Raw genomic sequence first — 12,791 nt, forward strand, 5'->3', positions numbered from 1 at the left:
GAATCGTTCGTCCCGCTCCCTCTCCACCGCACCAGTAATGCTGATCGGGCAGTATGGTCCTGTAGAGCGCGAGCGCTCTGTCGGCAATAAAATACTAAAATACAAATAATTATACTGATAACTTTCTAATAAACACCAGAATCAAGGAAGTAAAAATAAATTACTTAACTCAGCTGCTGCAGCAGCAAAGGAGGAAGAACTATGGTGGCATTTGCATATATACTGTTACATGACCCCAGTGACTGGTGTAGCGAGTGGACTACAGGGGTTCATGGGAAGTGTAGTTTTCAGTTTAATAATGTTTGATTGGCTGCTGTGATTTCTAAAGTAAAGAAAGAGAAGCATAATCGAAAGCCTCCATTCCAGACATAGAATGTATTGTTCTTGTTGTATAACTGTTGAGTTCTGAGTCTCTACCCCCACACCACCTCCCTTAGAAAACCATTGACCCCCCTCAACTTTACTATGCTGATAGTCAAGTGCAGAAAGGGTTACTTGGCGCCTAGTTTGCACATACCATTGTAGGTTAGCTCCAGGACATCAGAGGTGAAAACACTCAACCTCTATGCAATGCTTGCCCCAGTTCTCCAACAGAAACATAAAAACTCCCACTACATAGGAGCTTGCTCGTGGACCCACTGTGCACTAATTTAAGCTTCCCCAGTCAACTGAAGATGTTGTAAAGGCATTAACAGATTGGCTTTACAGTGTATTTTCCCATACAACTACCGGTCATCAGCTTACATCTAGTAGGATCTGCTATCCTCTCCGGCGGGAATTTGTAGCAACTAACTAGTAGGTGGACAGCGCAGTCTTGCTGGGCACCACAGCTCAGTTGTCTGGATCGGGAGGATAGAACGAATGAAATGTTAGAGGTTGAATGTGTTTTCAAGGATTCATGAATTTAGAAAATATTTACTATACCTTTATAAATATCTCTCAATCATAGTTAGAAAATACAGTGTTCGGAGATTTTAAGTTAAAGGGGATTGGTCTATTCAAGTGCAAATCATAAAAAAGAATTGTGGAAGACATAAATAGTAATACTCACAAATACAGAACTCAAATGTCGGTCACGAAATCAGTTTTGACAGTAGAGACCTAGGTCCGATGAGCTCAGTCCTCCAAGCTGCTCCCATAGATACGACTAATCCATGCACTAAAGTCTGAACCGGTAGTGCGTACACATCGAGTTGATTACAAAACCTGCCACAAAGGGGAAAGTTCACATTCCAAAACCTCGGGAACTATTATATCTTCAAAATAGTACTCCACTTGATAAAGCGCCAATCGGCTAAAAACAATGATTACACGCGGTTACGAAAATAAGAAATGTGGAGGAATGACTTCATTTTGGTTTTTTCCACGATGGAGAAAAACATGATGTACCAAAACTAAAGACTGTCTATGAGATTAAACAACCTTATTATTTACTTCACGCAAATTACAAGCGAGCGTAAGGGGCTGTGCAGTGCTAGCCGGTAAGATCGTATGTTTGCATGTTTTATCTTCCTGCTACGTGGTCCCGGAGATAACATGCACCAGTTTTGCTCTTACATTGTGTTTTGGACAGAGCACCCCTCGACGGCTGCACCCTATCTCAAAGGACTTTCGATCCGTGATATCCCTTCAACGCACTCACTCAACCACAAGGCGGGGCCGACCCGCTCGAGGGCTGCGATCACACGACAACCCTCGCTTCAGCCAATCACGTGGCCGCCTAGACAGCCACGCGAGGGGATTCGTGTGCTGGAGGACGGCGCGTGGGACACCTGCGCGAACGGTTTGCGCTCGAGTCGAAATTCGAGAAGAGGCAACGACGTTTCTGCAGGAGCATCCGAGAAGTATGTGAGTTCGTGCAGCGTTGTAACGAATATTCGGCGCTCATGCCTAACTTTTCACATCTGCTGTGATGCGCTCATCTGCTGCGGTACTCTTTAGCAAAGCAGAAAGTGTGAGCATCGTGGTCAGTTATTTAATGTGGTAACTACCTTTCAAGACTAAGTTGACCACATGCCTCCGTGCGTACGCCTTATTTTTCCAATTCGAAGTGAACCATGTGTAACTGTCTGGTTCTCATCGCATGACGCGGAACTAGCCAATGATGATCCCCTACAGTTGCCCGAGATGTTTCAACCTCGGTGGGTTTCCTGCATAAGCCACTATCGATAAACGGTATTGTTCGACCTTTATGTTACTCCCCCAATACCAATGTATTTATTTTCCTAGTTTTGTATTCTTCTGGTAATAAAATGGCTGCGGAAAGCCGACGCGCGATGTCTGGTCGCGGAGACGTCACTTAGATCGGGAGAACGTGGTTGTCACGTGACTGTAACGAAGCAAAACTGAGCGCGCGGATGCAGTCTGCTGCACGCACAGCCTTGGCATCCACGCACCAGACGCCGCTTTGTTAGGTGATTTAAACATCATTCCAACTGAAAGATTATTTTATTAAGTGGTGAGCCACAGTCACCTTTCACGTGTGGGAGTCTGTCTGAACCACGTGTTAGTATTTGGGAACGGAAAATGGAGAGATTTAAACAACAATAAAACGGGACCGCGAAATGCATCGAGGCATCGCTGGCTAAATGACCGATTTTAGTTATTTCTCTTAGGACCGGAGGGCTACAGTTATGTGGTTCTTCCATCCCATGGTCTTTAGGGACTGAAAGGACAACTGGATACGTTAACGTATGTCACGATTATAACCTTTTATCACCACATAGTCCGAATTTGATGGTCCGTCAAGTGTACCAGGATAACACCCTAGTCCTTCATGAATTCATATGCAGTTTGGGCCCATTTCCAAGCCGTTCTCTAAAACTTGTAGTAGTTGTGTTAACTGTTTGCAATCACGTTGTAATTGCATCAGTCTTTATTTTTCCGGTACTGGCAGTATATGTGGAGGCCGTGGCAAATTGGCGTTTCTTTAAATTTTGCATACGTCTCCATGTTTTGAAGACTGGTCTATCTCAATAGTTCAAGTTGAATTTTGGGGTCTTGTGTATATCATGTTTCTATTGTAATGGCTAAGAGTCGCATCTTTTCTGAATCCTTCCAAGAAATATCACCACCTATTTGTTTAGTGGTGACATAACTATGCCTTTAACTTTCTGGTCATCTTCTACTGTGCAGAAATACATGGCATCACACGTTATCAAAGTCCTGATTGCATCCTGGTCCCTTTCTCACTTAAGAATGATGTATTTGTACACACAGGTTGGAAACAAATATGGTAATGAAAACCAGCACTCTTGCCTTGGGCTTGAATGATAAGTGATCTTACTACCTGGACCGCATCTTTGCAGATCCCATTTCTGATAGCCCAGTGTTAGTAGTCAACTTAAATGCTGCCAGAGTTATCTCCTGGTGAGGATTTGCCACATGCCTCCATGTTTCTATATTCCAGACAACTATTCAGTTCTTGAGGAACACTGTCATCCTGAAGTCTCATGACACCATCAGTTCACATGGGTCAAGAGGAAACTGGTCTAATCAAGTACTACCTCCCCTGTGACAAGAAGTCATTTTCAAAACTGCACATTTTTGCTTCCCACGGCAGTCATCAACATTCTTCAGTTGGAAAAAGAAATATGCCTAATGGTTCAGAGTGAAGACCTATTGGTTTAAGAAGCTGTTCTGGGATATATGCCACTGCTATCTCTAAACACTGCTCCTAAAATCACAATTCCCAACATCCTTCATCTTGCCACAGTATTTTAGCCTGCTCACCACCTAGAAATGAAAACCGTGCCACCCCCTTTATGAGCTGGCTGAATGTCATAACACTCTTGCTCAGAATATTCTTTAATATCGAAGGCCAATCCAGCACATGGTTATTTACAGTTTCAGCACGCATGAGAAGTTTTGGTTAGGTTAAAGCCCAGTTTCAGCAAACAAGGCAGCTGCCGTGCTGAAATGAAGGAATAGTTTAGTTCATCTCATCTACTCTGTTTCAGTACTTTAAACAGATTAATACGTTGGCAAAGAAACTTTGCACATGGATATCTCAAAGCTAGGATGTCCATCTGCATTTGAACATTTGAATTGACAAATGCTTAATTGTTTGTGACAGGCACAATGAGATATTTTCTCACCCGAGCTGAAACATGAGTAAATTATGTAAATCTTACTATATACTGAACATGCCCATCTGCCCTGGGAGTGCAGAGGTATTCTGGTTTAGAGTTTTAGTTCAATATTGAGGGAACTCGTTTCGTCAGAACCCTTAAAAGTGAAATATGTCTCAATGGCCTTGAAGTCTTTGAAGCCCTGTGGGATCCAATTGACAAAAATCTGTCGATGTCAGGATCAGCTAAGAGTGAAGATGGCAACTATTTTTTCGTTTCTTACAAAGATGTACAAAGAAGAATGCATTAGCCATTCTGGAGTAAACTAGCTAGGAGCTCCTTTAGGGTGCACTGGTGTGGAGGAGGTTGAAAAGTATGTAATAGCTCAGTTGAATTACTGGGTTCTGCATACTACCTTTTCCAACTTTCGGAAAGAGTCAAATCTGGCCAAATGCCTGTCAAGCATCTACGGTAATATGCTTTTGAGAGTAATAGAAAAAAAGCCCCCCTTTTTTAGACTATGTGTGATATGTCAGATGCCCACCGCTCATGAAGAGTTGCCACAACCTCCCCTTCTCCCAGCTGCAGCTCAGCCTCTCCAAATCCTCTCTTGTAAGCTCAACTACAGGACATTCTCCCATCTACTCCTGTAAACCATCAGTCGTATAGCATTCTCAGTTGGTATGTAGCTTAAGAATGCTAGCTAATTCAAAAATACAAGTGTTATGACTTAGCTACAAATGTTGAGCAGTGCCCATTCTACTGAATTCTGGATGTAACAAATGAGGAGTGCTGGGGTGGGGGGTGTGTGGTTGGGTGGGTGGCGGGGGGGGGGGGTGTATGGCCTGTGCTGACGGTGAGTTGTGAGTAAGCCTGGGCAAAGCACTACGCTACGCTCGCGTAGTTTGCGAAGTTCGCGCTACTTCGCACTACGCGAACTGCACGTACCACAGTGCGAACACGCGTAGCGTAGTGCTGCGGTCATTTTTTGCTTGCTCGCGGTCCTCAACGTCAAGTTGGCGACCGCGAGCAAGCAAAATGACATCCCGGCGAGACTTTTTCCTTGTTCGCGATCAGCAACTGCAAGTTGGCGATCGCGAGCATGGAAAATAAACCTCCCGGCGAGATTCCCAACGCGAGGAGGTCAGGTTTCTCATTGCGAGTGGTCGCGTATACTCGCGATGAGAAACTACCAGTTCGCGTTGAGAAAACTGAAGCTCGAGTAAAAATCTACTCGAGCAGCAGAAAACTACAGCTCGCACTGTGCAAGATGCCATTTTCAATGATTGCACAGTGCCGGTTGCTTGTCCGCACTGTGCAATCATTGAAAACAACATCTTGCACAGTGCGAACATGTTACTACGCAGTTCGCGAAGTGCTACGCGTAGCTCGCGTAGTGCGAACTTCACTTTGCGTAGCTTCGCAAAGTGCTACTTCACGAACTACGCCCACCCTTAGTTGTGAGTAGCAGTGGAGCCGGCGGAGGGAGAAGCTGAGCAGGTCCTGCGGATTGGTGTTTGCCAACCCACATAGATGCATGACGGAGCAGAGAAAGGAGGTGGCACCTGGGTATCCACAGCCAAGCACTGATTGTGGGAGAGGAGAGCATGGGCTTATTTTTCCCTTCCTGAACTAGCAGGAGAATTATGTCTCCAATTTGGTAGCCTAACCTGCAGTACACAGAATTTAATAGCTTTCAGGGGACAGACTGTAACTAAAGCTTAGGCTAGAAACAGTTGTGGGGCAAATAACTGGGAATTAGGGCAACATTCTGGGACAGAGAACTAGTCAGCGGGTTGGACATGTGCCCAGCTAAGAGCATTGGTACTGCACAGAGCCTCCATCTAAGAAGGTCTAAGGAATGGACAGGTGTTAAACGTTTACATTATGGAGCGTGACCTGCAGAGCCTGTGCCATCATTAAAGCAGCAAATCCTTAGTATGAAACACAGTAACACATGCAGATATAGAAGCTCATACAAACAGCACTGATTAATCTGGGCAGTATCACATAAGATTTATGACACCAGTTACAGTGTGCAGAATTGAGAGGTGGGCTCAAGTGTGAGGTGCAAAGCAGTGATTTCAGTTGAAGCCACTGTGAAATTACACTCCGGGCTGAGGGTGAAGTAGAGATATCCTGGACCAGGTCAGATGTCTCACTGCAGTAAAAGAACCAGGCAAAAAACGAGGTTCAAGATTATTTACAGCAGCTTTCCTTGACAATCAGCATGACATCTGGGTAGCTTAGGATCTCTCACCAATTAATATTGGCATGACTCCCAAAGAAGCACAACACCTGATTAAAGGTGAGCTTAATGCTTGTCTGGTGGACTTTAATAAATAACCTGGTATAACACTAGTCGCTGGACTGAATCAGCTTCTCTCAGACATTATTAAAGAGATTTCAGATATTGAGAAAGACGTGTTAAACCATCACACACATAATAGATGCAACTGCACCATTGGGACAGTCGATTATTGACAGTGAGCAACTTGGCACTATATGTTGTCGATGGAAGCACGGATAATGCAGTTGTTTGACAAATGTAAAGCCTTGGACCATTTAAGGATCTCAAAGGATGTAGCTAAGGTTCCCATATTCTTCAGTGTGTGACAGATCTCTCTAAATTCCTCAATGAAAATTCTTGGTTTCCTATAGAAACTGAAAGGGCTCACAGAGTTGAGAAAAGCCCAAGTAAACCAATCAAAAGGCTTAGGTATGTTCTTATCAAAACATCCTTCTACATGCTCATGGAAAAACATAAAAGAGGATAAAGGTCAGAGTCATATTCACTATCATATCTGAATAACAATGTGTCTGTATATCACGACAGATGAACAGTTGAAATGGAGACAATTCACCCCCATGTAGTTTAATCTCCACTGGCATCAAAGTTGGTAGCAATGGCTTTACCAAAAAGAACTACAGTTCTAGATAAGTGGTTAAGAAGTCACTATCACTGTGAAGGAAAGAGAGGCAATATTGGAATTGATACAGAAGAAGAGTGCAGAAGAGTCTTACAAGAAGAGGCTCTGGAGCTCCTGGGCAGTGGCCAAAGAGAACAGTGCAAAAGAAAGACTTTTAAACAGTTTACTCAGATTTAGTGAACAAGGAAGGCACTGGAGTTCAGGTAGGATGTTAATATAGGATTCCTGCGGTGCATTGATGTCTTTGTCCTGATTAGTGCCACCTTGTTCTGATTGCTTATCACTTTTTAATGTGTAAATGCGTGCCCCTTGGCAGAGATTGTAGAAGCCCTTGAATTCACTGCACTCACGTGGACGATTTGCAGTTGATCATTACACTTTCCCAGGACTCAGCGGAGAAGGCCTCAGCTGAAACGGTCTTTCTGCAGTGATGAATTGGATGAGCCTTAATTGCTTGAATTTCAATGGGGATAAGACGGAGGGGATGATAGTTGGGAACCAACAAAGCATCTGGTCTACTGCTTGGTGGCCTGTCTCCCTGAGTGCTTTTCCTCACTCAAAGCTTAAAGTGAAAAATCTAGGAGTTTGGATAGATCTACATTTCACTTTTGACCACCAAGTCAAGACTTTTTTAACCAGATGTTTTGGGACCTCGGAATGTTTGAAACAAAAATATTGCGGTTTCTACACTCCATGGCCCAGAAAATGGTGGTCCACACCATGACAACATCCCTCTTGGGCCACAGCAACATACTTTCCTTGGCCTCTCTTAGAGGTTCCTAAAATTTGATTGGAGTGGAGTAGATTGAAGAGGGATGATTGGAGTGGGGTAGATTGGAGTGGAGTGGATTGGATTGGGGTGGGGTAGAGTGGGAGTGGAGTGTGGATTGTGGTAGCTTGGGTGAATTGGAGTGTGGTAGATTTGAGTGGAGTGGGGAGATTGGAGTGGAGTGGGGTAGGTTGAAGTGGAGGAGATTTGTTGGTATATTGGAGCGGGGTAGATTGGAGTGGTGCAGAATGGAGTGGAGTGGAGTAGATTTTAGTAGATTGGAGTCTGGTATATTGTGGGAGTGAGGAGTTGGATAGTTTGCAATGGAGTTTGGAGTGGGGTAAATTGAGAAGGGTAGATTGTAGCGGCGTGGGGTAGATTGGGATGTGGGGTAGACTAGGGTGGAGTAGGGTAGATTGGGTGGATAAGAGTGGGGTAGACTGAGGTTGAGTGGGATAGATTGGAGTAAAGTAGAGAGGGGTAGATTGGGGTGGGGTATATTGAAGTGGGGTGGGGTGGGGTAGATTGGAGTGGAATGTGGTAGATTGGAGTGGAATGGAGTAGGAGTGTAGATTGGAGTGGATAGATTGTGGTAGATTGGGGTGGGGTAGATTGGAGATGATAGATTGTGGTAGATTGGGGTGGATAGATTGTGGTAGGGTGGTTTGGAGTGGATAGATTGTGGTAGACGGGTGCAGAGGAGTTGGATAGATTACAGTAGAGTTTGGAGTGCAGTGGGGTAAATTGGACTCTGGTAAATTGGAGTGGAGGTGGTAGATTGCAGTAAAATCAGGTAGTTTGGAGGGAGTTGGATTGGGGTACATAGGAGAGGGGTGGACTGAGGTACATTGGAGTGAAGTGGGGTAGACTAGCGAAGATTGAGGCAAAGTGGGGTAGATTTGAGTGTAGTGTGGTAGATTGGTGAGAAGTGGGGTAGATTGGAGTGTGGTGGGGTTAATTGGGTTACATTGAGTAGGGTAGAGAGGAGTGCGATAGAGTGGATAGGGGTAAGTGTTGGAGGGGCGTAGAGTGGAGTGGCTTGTTGTGGATTGAGTGGCGTAGTTTGGAGTGGTATGGCATGTTGTAGAGTGTCTTATAGTGGAGTGGCGTGGGGTGGAGTGGGGTAGATTGGATTGGGGTTGGGTTGATTGGGTTAGATTGAGTGGAGTGGGGTAGATTGGATCATGGAGTGGATTGTCCTCATCCTGGGACCATCGCCCTCCGCATGGGACGACTCCTGGTGGCCCCCAGCCCTGGGCACCGCTCCCAAGCCAACAGACCACGCACGCAACCTGGGCTTCATCCTGGACTCCTCCTACTCGATGACCAGACAAGTCAACGCCGTCTCCTCATCATGCTTTCACACCCTTCGCATGCTTCGCAAGATCTTCCGATGGATCCCGACCGAAACCAGGAAGACGGTCACCCAGGCCCTCGTCACCAGCCGTCTGGACTACGGAAACACCCTCTACGCTGGGACCACAGCCAAGCTCCAACGAATCCAGAACGCCTCCGCCCGACTCATCCTGGACATCCCCCGACGCAGCCACATCTCCAGCCACCTAAGGGACCTGCACTGGCTCCCCATCAACAAGAGGATCACGTTCAGGCTCCTCACCCACGCACACAAGTCTCTCCACGACCTGGGCCCCGAATACCTCAACGACCGCCTGACCTTCTACACGCCCACCCGCCAGCTACGATCTACTAGCCTCGCCCTCGCCGCCGTACCACGCATCCGAAGAGCCACCGCCGGAGGCCGGTCCTTCTCCTACCTGGCGGCCAAGACATGGAACTCCCTGCCCATCCACCTTCGGCTGACCCAGGACCACCTCGCCTTCAGGAGACAACTCAAGACCTGGCTGTTCGAGCAGTAGCAAACCCCCTCCCCCAAGCGCCTTGAGACCCTTCCGGGTGAGTAGCGCGCTATACAAGTTTTATGATTGATTGATTGATTGATTGTGGTAATTGGAGTGGAGTGGGGTAGACTGTAGTGGAGTAGATTGGAGTGGGGTGGGGTAAATGTGGGGTGGGGTAAATGTGGGCTGGGTAAATTAGGGTGGGGTAAATTGTAGTGAAGTGGAGTCAAATGGCATGTCGTAGTGTGTCTGAGTGGAGGGGCATAGAGTGGAGTGTCGTAGAATGGAGTAGCATAGCATAGAGTGGAAGGGCTAAGAGTGGAGTGATGTAGTGTGGAGTATGCTTGGTGTGGTGCATTGCCATTACGGACAACACATTTTCAATTGAAATGACTATTACATTTGCACAGAAATACGGTTTTACTGCACACAAACAATATTGTGTGCAAATGTCATCACCTACTGTTTTGATGTGTTTTGATCGTGTTCAAATATTTGTTTCCACCACACTTCAGAATTACAAAAAAATTGCTTCATTTATACTAATTCTGATATGTTCTGAAACATCAGCACAGTTTATTTTTGTTATTGTGTATGAAAAAACATCCTGCTCCCTCTTCTCATATGGATACTCAGCAGGGTTGTCACATACATTCTCTCACTTTGAAGTCAGAGAAAGAAAAGTAAACACCAAGCTTCCTCAGAAGAAAGAGATTGACATTTGACTCCTGTCTTAAAATGCACAGCAAATGTGACAAGATAGGATCAAGATGTAAAGGCCTGTTTAAAGAAAGCGAGTTTGTGGAAATATAGTAAGCAAGGTTTGGGCAACAGGAGGGACAAACTCAAGCTGGCCAGCCTAAAGCAATCAGAGCCAACAAATAGAAAGCCAGGAATTGTGACTTTTAAATAGGGCTCTCGGTTTTATGGTATTTATTTTTTTGACATTTCCTTCTGTATTTATCCACGTTTATTTTTTGTCAACTTTATCTGTATTAATCCATATTTATTATGAGTTTTATGAAGAAAATAAAGCTGAAACTGGTATATTTCCACATTTATTTAACAAATAAATATACAGTAATGCTTGCCAGGTTTCAGTGATATGAACACCTGCAGAAGGTAAATCAATGCGCTTATATGAAAATATGCACATTTCGATATCAGCCTTGTGCATATCTACTGCTGTTTAAGCCTCTTTACTAAAAATCATTTTTTTAACCCCCTTACCTATCAATTCACACAGTTATTGGCCTGTCAGTCATGGCCAAGTGTATATCGAATCACTCAAAAAGCACCCAATTTCCATTTTTATCCACATTTAAAAATAAATACAGACCAGAAAATAAACGTTTTTCTGTCTGTATATATCTGTAAAAATCAGTTAAAACGGAAAACAGGGAGCCTTAGTTATATAAACCACAAAGCCAATGGTGCGCAACGAGCGGAATGCATTCCTAGGTCAGCTTTCTGAATGTCTCCAATCTTTAGCAAGCTAGACAGATGTTCTGTTTGGTAGGCTTTGACCTAAAAATGAGATTCTCAACTTGAGGTTGGTAAATAACTGGAGGTACTTTCAAGACAACAAAAGGAAATACACTTTTTCTCACGTGGTCACAGAACACACACAAAATCACTTCAGTTATTAGGGGCCATGTGAGCTAGAGGAGGAACATATGCAGATATAGGGCTTTAAAATAATCAATCAATCAGGGGCATTATAAGCACGCTACTCACCCGTGAGGGTCTCAAGGCGCTGAAGTGGGGGGAGTCCGCCGATCTGTTTAGCCGAAGAGCCAGGTCTTGAGGGTCTTCCTGAAGGTGTTCAGGGAGGGGGCGCGTCTGATGTCTGGCGGTAGCTCTTTCCAGGTCTTGGCTGCAATTTGAGAGAAAGATCTTCCGCCTGCGCTGGCTCTGTGGATGCGCGGGGTTTCGGCCAGTGCGAGGTTGGTAGATCGGAGGTTTCTTTTGGGTTTGTGGAAGTTGATTCTGTCGTTGAGGTATTTGGGTCCGTTGTTGTGTAGGCATTTGTAGGCGTGAGTGAGGATTTTGAAGATGAATCTTTTCTCCACGGGGAGCCAGTGGAGTCTTTGTCGGTGTTGGCTGATGTGTTCGTGCCGGGGGATGCAGAGGACGAGTCTGGCGGCGGTGTTCTGTATTGTCTGGAGTTTGTGGAGCAGGGACTTGTTGATGCCGGCGTAGAGTGCGTTTCCATAGTCCGGTCTGCTGGTGATGAGTGCGTGGGTGATTGTCTTCCTTGACTCAGGGAGGATGCGGACGGTGTTGAAGCAGCTGAACGTGACGGCGTTGACCTGTCGGTTCATGGTGAGTGATGAGTCAAGTACAATGCCAAGATTTTTGGCGTGGTCTGAGGGGGGAGGTGGGCTTCCGAGGGCGTTCAGCCACCAGGTGTTGTTCCATGCTGAAAGGCTGGTTCCAAGGACGAAGACTTCTGTCTTCTCGGCGTTGAGCTTCAGGCAACTGTTAGTCATCCAGACTGCGATGTCTTGCATTCCTTTCTGGAAGTTGAGTTTGGCATTGGTGGGGTATTTGGTGAGGGACAGGATGAGGTGGGTGTCGTCAGCGTAAGATACGATGTTGAGGCCGTGTTGTTGAAGATGGTCGGGCTCAGTGACAATCCCTGTGGGACTCCGCAGGTGAATTTTGTAGGATAGGAGAGGAGGGGTGGCAGTCTGATCCTTTGGCTTCTTCCGGTGAGGAATGATCAGGTCCAGTCCAGGGCTGTTCCTTGTATGCCAGCGTCGTGTAGTCAGGCGACTAGTGTGCGGTGGGAGACGGTGTCGAAGGCCGCTGATAGGTCGAGTAGGATGAGGGCTGCAGAGTGGCCTTGGTCCAGGAGGGTGCGGATGTCATCTGTGGCGGCGAGTAGGCCGGTTTCGGTGCTGTGGTGGCTTCCGAATCCGGATTGGAACGGGTCGAGGTCGGTGCTGTGGTTCCTTTTGATGTCTACAGGAAGATGCCCGGAAGGGCCATAGACTTACAGCTAAATTAGAGAAGCCCTTAAACCAGAGGGACAGAACTAAAACCTCCAATTGGGACATACTGAAAGTGGCTACTCCGGACACATTAACAGATATTGCCATGCACAAGAAAGGGGAAAGGTAGCTTGTAGCCAGGAAATTACAGAGAGAGCTGATTTGGA

At 45.8% G+C, this 12,791-nt stretch overlaps 1 protein-coding gene across 1 annotated transcript in view; it reads left to right on the plus strand.

Moving 5' to 3' along the window:
• The first annotated feature begins 1,732 nt into the window (after positions 1-1,732).
• MGA (MAX dimerization protein MGA) overlaps positions 1,733-12,791 on the plus strand; it is a 1,048,942-nt gene continuing 1,037,883 nt past the window's right edge. Inside the window, exon 1 of the mRNA XM_085627074.1 lies at positions 1,733-1,844. The gene's annotated coding sequence lies outside the window, so the exon portion shown is untranslated. The remainder of the gene's footprint in view (positions 1,845-12,791) is intronic.

The sequence above is a fragment of the Triturus cristatus genome, chromosome 9 (genome assembly GCF_964204655.1).
Source record: "Triturus cristatus chromosome 9, aTriCri1.1, whole genome shotgun sequence".
NCBI classification, from domain to species: Eukaryota; Metazoa; Chordata; class Amphibia; order Caudata; family Salamandridae; genus Triturus; species Triturus cristatus.